This window comes from Mustela lutreola, chromosome X, assembly GCF_030435805.1.
Source record: "Mustela lutreola isolate mMusLut2 chromosome X, mMusLut2.pri, whole genome shotgun sequence".
Classification (NCBI taxonomy): Eukaryota; Metazoa; Chordata; class Mammalia; order Carnivora; family Mustelidae; genus Mustela; species Mustela lutreola.
The window spans coordinates 15,867,651-15,873,891 of record NC_081308.1 but is presented as its reverse complement, the minus strand read 5'-3'; positions in this window follow the sequence as shown (position 1 = coordinate 15,873,891).

The window sequence follows — 6,241 nt, the reverse complement described above, 5'->3', positions numbered from 1 at the left end:
CTTTTATTCTGCCGGTCTCCAGAGATGTTTTCAATGACGAAAAGTACTATAAAGGGAAATAAACCTTCATGTGGCTTCAAAAAATAAGCAAATCTTCTCTAATCTCATGTTTATTTGTAAGTGTGCAAACTCTGGAATCAGAACCTGAGGTACTATAAAACATTAAATCAGAGAATAGAAATGAGTAGACAGTTGGAATTCATGTTTCTTATTCTCTAGAGTTCTGAAGACTTACCTAGGTGGAATGCATCCGAGTCCATGGGCTGGTTTTTAAGACTTGTAAGAAACTAGCCTTGAAAAACCAACTTAGTGATTATCTTCATCAAAATCTAAACTTCCTAAGATATTTAGGCTTCTGTATAAAAAGTGTTTTACTAAATTTGTGGTGTATATGTAGATCCTTTTCCCCTGTTGTTTTACCAAGAATGTTGTAACTGTGTCTGTGGTACAGTTCTTGGTAGGGATGGTACAACTCACACATTACTTTGTCTACTTACCTCCTGTAACAAATATGGTTTGTCCAAAGAGTCTGAAAATTACAAGTATGGCCCCCATTCATGTGGGTATTAGTGACAGTTTTTTTCCTTGCCTATGTAGTAAGAGCTTAATCTAGTGCCATTGCATCCTGGAAAATCTCAAATCATAATGATTATAAAATGGTAAAGTTCTAGGTCATTTGCAACACTCCTTGGAGGGATTGTTTTACTAACTTTAATGTGAAATTTGTATAGTTTCATTGATTACATTTCAAATGAGAAATGGAAGTGGTCCTTAGTTGGTGTGTTTTGTTTTGTTTTATTTTTTGGTGTGTGTATGTGTGTTTTTCTGTTGAGTTTTTGTTTAAGGTTTTTTTTCTGTGGTTTTTTTGTTTTGGGGGGGGGGTTGGCTTTGGGGTTTCTTTGGTTATATTCTTTGATTTCGATAACACAGAGCTATGAGGTATGCCCTGAAAGAAAATAAAATGTTTGAAATCCAAGAATAATTGTTCTTCCTGCTAAGCAGGTTTAGTAATTATTACTAATGAATTTGATGGGCTTGCATTTTTCATGCAGTGTTGATTCTACTTCCAGTTAGAGTATAAATAAATTGTATTACTAAGGTGGCTCAACAACCAAACCAAGCATTTGTGTGAAAAAATACTTGCCAAGATTTAATTGCTTGACTGTTGAATCTTTTCTGAACTTTCAGCCTCTTAAGAGACCACCTCTTAAGGATCCTGTAAACTATGCATGATGAAAATTCTTGTATTTTATTAAGGAATGGCCATTGGTTTACTCACCACAGTTACAGAACCATGGCTGTGAATATAGTTGGTTGCAAAACTCCTTGTGACTTGTAGTTTAACTTAATCTCATCTATCTTATGTAAATAACTAAATTATAGGATGGTGAATAACATCTTTAGTAGATATAAACTGTCAGTACTGACTTCAGAACAACAGAGTAATCAAGTTAGGTAAAAGCATGTTTGAAATAAAAATAGCTATCTGGATTTATACTTTATTTCCTACAGATTTTAAAGTAGCCAGTATTAACTGTAGCTTGACAGCATCAAAATGAAAGTGAGGTTCTTTATGTTACTTGTCCTAACAATTAAGACTCATATTGGTAGGAGATGTTTAGATCTTTATCCTGCTTCGCAAAAGGAGTTTCATTTATACTGTTTGGACTCCCATGAACTTTTACACACCACTTTTGTGTTTTTGATTTACCATAAGCTGTCATTCTTTTTATCCTTGCTTATTTCTTCCTACTCAGAAAAGAACAAAATATTCATACTACAGCTGCATTGAGATAACTCCTCAGGTACAGAGTGAACAACCAAGGAATTTGGAAAGTATTGGAGTGGGTCTTCTCTCCCCCCACAGCTGCTGGGAACTTAGGAGGCAGTGTGATCGAGGGTGAAGAGAGCATGGGCCCTATGGTCAGGAGGCCTGTGCCCCAACCCCCACTTTGCTCTTAACCTGCAGGTGACTATGGGCACCTTCTGTTACTTGTGTGAATTTCAGGCTCCTTACCGGAAGAATGGAGGTGATGAGAATAGTACCTACAGAATTGGCGGAGGACTAATTACATCTCCGTGTGTGTATTGCACCTAGTGCAGTGTCTGCTGCTTTTCACTCAGTACCCAGGACTGTATAAGATCAAATATGCACATCTTTTATATTCTCTATTTACCATTTCACTTACAGTCTTTAGTTCCTATAATAAAAGAAACTTGTAGAATATATATATTCATACATTCATGTTGATACAGTATTTAAAATAATTGTTACTACCCTCATTTAATTCAGCATTAGACTTAACAAGTCTCTAAATTGCTTAAAGATGGATGTTTTGCAAAATACCAACTACTCTATATTTCTTAAGAGAAATTTTGTAGTTATTAATATTGATAGCTCTGGTCATATTTCGTTTCTTAAGTCTAATGAGTCCTTTTACTATGTAGATTCATGACAGCTAATTAGTATTGACTGGTTTGGAGGTTTGGACTTATGTAAAAAAAGATGGATGCAAACTATTACAATTAGAAAATAAAATATGAAATAACTTTTAACCGTATGCAGTTGATTCTTTACAAACTGTTTGACCTTTTTTTTTTTAACTATTTAAACTTAAGTTCATGAAGATGCTCTTCTGAAAACCAGTCGTGATTGAGGGAAAATGTATACTTCATGTTTTATTTTTCTGGTTTTGGTTGTTTGATTTGAATGAATACATTCAGATTTCAAATATGGGGTTGCATTTTGTGGGTGAGTGAATTTGTTACAAACCTATGCAGAAGATGTTTTCTAATGGTAGATCACTTCTCCTTAATGACCTCAAATTGCCAAAATCACATTCAGAAGACTTTAATTTTTGTACTGCAGAGACCCATGGATGAAGCAGATACCCTCTGGTCAACTTGTTTACCCCCACCCCCACCAGCTTGCTCACTTTTTAAAAAATGTCTTTTCAGGGTGTCTGGGTGGCTCAGTCAGTTATGCATCTACCTTCAGCTCAGGTCATGATCCCGGGGTCCTGGGATCAAGTCCTCCATCTCCTGCATCATTCTCCCTGCTCAACAGGGAATCTGCTTCTCCCTCTCCCATTGCTGCTCCCCGCTGCTCATGTTCTCTGTCAAATAAAATATTTTTAAAATAAATTAATTAAAAATAAAAATGTCTTTTCTGTTTGAATCGAGGCATTGTTCAGTTCAAAACTTGATAATGAACAGATCAAAAAGTAGAGACAAAATATGAGTTAAGTCCCTATACCTGATACTCCATTGCTCATTTGATCCACTGGAATATCAGGTATAGAATTAGTTGGATTTTTGCAAATTTAATAAAAATCAATGCATAGTTTTTATTTTAAATACCTTAGAAATGTAAGAATAACTTTTGTTAAGAAAGGTTATCAGAAGCAAATACAGAAACTCAGTCTTTAAAAAGCCAACTTTTTAAAAAAGATTTTTATTTGACAGAGATCACAAGTAGGTAGAGGGTGGGGGGGTGCAGAGCAGGCTCCCTGCTGAGCAGAGAGCGTGATGCAGGGCTTGATCCCAGAACCCTGAGACCATGACCTCAGCCAAAGGCGGAGGCTCAACCCTCTGAGTCACCCAGGCGCCCCTAAAAAGCTAATTTTATAGGGCACCTGGGTGGCACAGTTGATTAACCATCCAAATCTTGGTTTTGGCCCAGGTCATGATCTTAGGGTTGTTAGCTCAAGCCCTGCATTGGGCTCTGTAGTCAGTTAGGAGTCTGCTTCAGGTTCTCTATCCCTCTGCCCCCTTAAAAAGTACACACCTTTTTAATACTGCATGTGACAAAGTAGAAAGTGCTACATAAGGCACTTCTACATACCATGAACAGTGTAATAGTTGTCTTGAGGAAAGACCCTTGTGTGATTGAGTTGCAAGCTGTATTAGCCACTGTTTTTCATGGAACACAAACCCAGGTTTGTCGTTAACATTTTCTCCAAAATGAATGAATGAGGCTGTTGCCCCCAAGGGGAACTGGTAGAATTTGTTGGTGTTAATAAGATTTAAGCTTTTTAAGCAAAAATTAGAAGCTTTGAAAAACTAGGATCGATAGCTTTACAACTTCACAGTAAAGATTTTAGAGATTAGTGATGGTATTAATGAATGACTTTTTTTAAAAAAAGATTTTTATTTATTTATTTGACAGAGAGAGATCATAAGTAGGCTGAGAGGCAGGCAGAGAGAGAGTAAGGGAAGCAGGCTCCTTGCCGAGCAGAGAGCCCGATGTGGGGCTCGATCCCAGGACCCCAGGGCCGAAGGCAGCGGCTTAACCCACTGAGCCACCCAGGTGCCAATTAATGAATGACTTTTTAATATTAAAGGTGTTGACATTTGGAAGATCTTCATAGCTGAATCAACCAGTATTTTCTAAGTGATCAGTGGATTTTAATATAACAGAGTGGAAAGAATATTGATTCAGTTTTAGATTCCACATTGCTGCTAACCTTGAAGAAATTACCATAAGTCAAGATTGGGTGTAATATCAAAAGAACATACAGTTACCTGAAGGGGCTATGAGAATGCCTCTCCCTTTTCCAACTGCATTCCTGTTGTTGTTTTTTTTAAAGATTTTATTTATTTATTTGACAGAGAGAGATCACAAACAGGCAGAGGCAGGCAGAGAGAGAGGAGGAAGCAGGCTCCCTGCTGAACAGAGAGCCCGATGTGGGGCTTGATCCCAGGACCCTGAGATCATGACCTGAGCCGAAGGCAGTGGCTTAACCCACTGAGCCACCCAGGAGCCCTGCATTCCTGTTTTAACCAAAAGAACTACTACAACACATTAAGTAGAAAAGTAGATCTGAGACTCCACTATTAAGCCAAACTGTAAAGAGATTTGCAGAAAGGTGAAAATGCCACTGTTAATATTTTTGTTGTTACTTTTCTTTAGAAGTATATTATTACAGCATCAGGTTAGTGAATTAATACTAAATATTTCTTAAATTTCTAATACAGCAATATCCGTGGATATAACCCACAAGTGAACTTGTCCTTTCAAGGAATACTGTTGCCTATATTACATTTGCACTAGGAAGTAAAAATGTATTAAGTTGTGGAAAACTTGGGGGTGCCTGGCTGGTTCAGTTGGTAGAGCATGCCACACTTGATCTTGGGGTCATGAATTCAAGTCCCAGGTTGGGTATAGAGGTTATTTTTAAAACAAGTTTTGGGGGAAGCCTAGGTGGCTCGGTTGGTTAAGTGACTGCCTTCAGCTCAGGTCATGATCCTGGAGTCCCAGGATCGAGTCCTGTATCAGGCTCCCTGCTCGGCGGTGAGTCTGCTTCTCCCTCTGACCCTCCCATTTCTCATGCTCATTCTCTCTCTCACACTCTCTCGAATAAATAAATAAATAAATCTTTAAAAAAAAAAAAACCCAAGTTTTAGAAGGGCACCTGGGTGGCTGTCGTTAAGCATCTGCCTTTGGCTCAAGTCATGATCCTGGGGTCCTGGGATCAAGTCCCACATCCCCGCAGAGTACAGGGAGCCTGCTTCTCCCTCTACCTGCCACTCCCCCTGCTTGTGTACTCTCTCTCCCTCTGTAAAATAAAATCCTAAAAAAAAAAAAAAAAAAAATGGAAATCAACAGGAAAAAGATAAGTAGACCAATAAAAAGATGGACAAGGATTGAATAGGCAATCAGGGATCATGTGGGTGGCTCAGTCGGTTAAGCTGCCTACTCTGGACTTCGGCTCTGTCCTCTGCCAGGAGTCTGCTGAAGGATTCTCCCTCCCCCTGCTTGTGGGCTCTCTTTCTCTATATATAATAAATAAATACATTTTTAAAAAGTAAATCAGAATGAATGACTAATCTATTTCTGATTTGTATACAGCTGCAATGAATAGATGTTGACGATTTCAAGCAGTGAAAAACAGCGATAGCTATTGTGCAATATCATTTATATAAATTAAAACCATGCATATCTTCACAACACTATATATTTAGAAAATAGAGCTACAAAAATAAAATAGTGAAGTGCCTATGACTGGAGGAATGGAAGTGGGAATAGAAAGGAAAAAATAGAATGAAACCAGGATGAAATGCTCTTCCGGTATGTCAGCAAGACAAAAACTGAAGAGTTGGATTAATTATGAACTACTACTACTCCAAGGTCTCTAAGGGAAAAAGGGGGGGGCAGTGAAGATGGCTCCCATGCCCTAATTAACTTGGCTCAATCTTAACTTGGGTTAGAAACTTTTTTCTTTTTTCTTTTTTTAAAAAA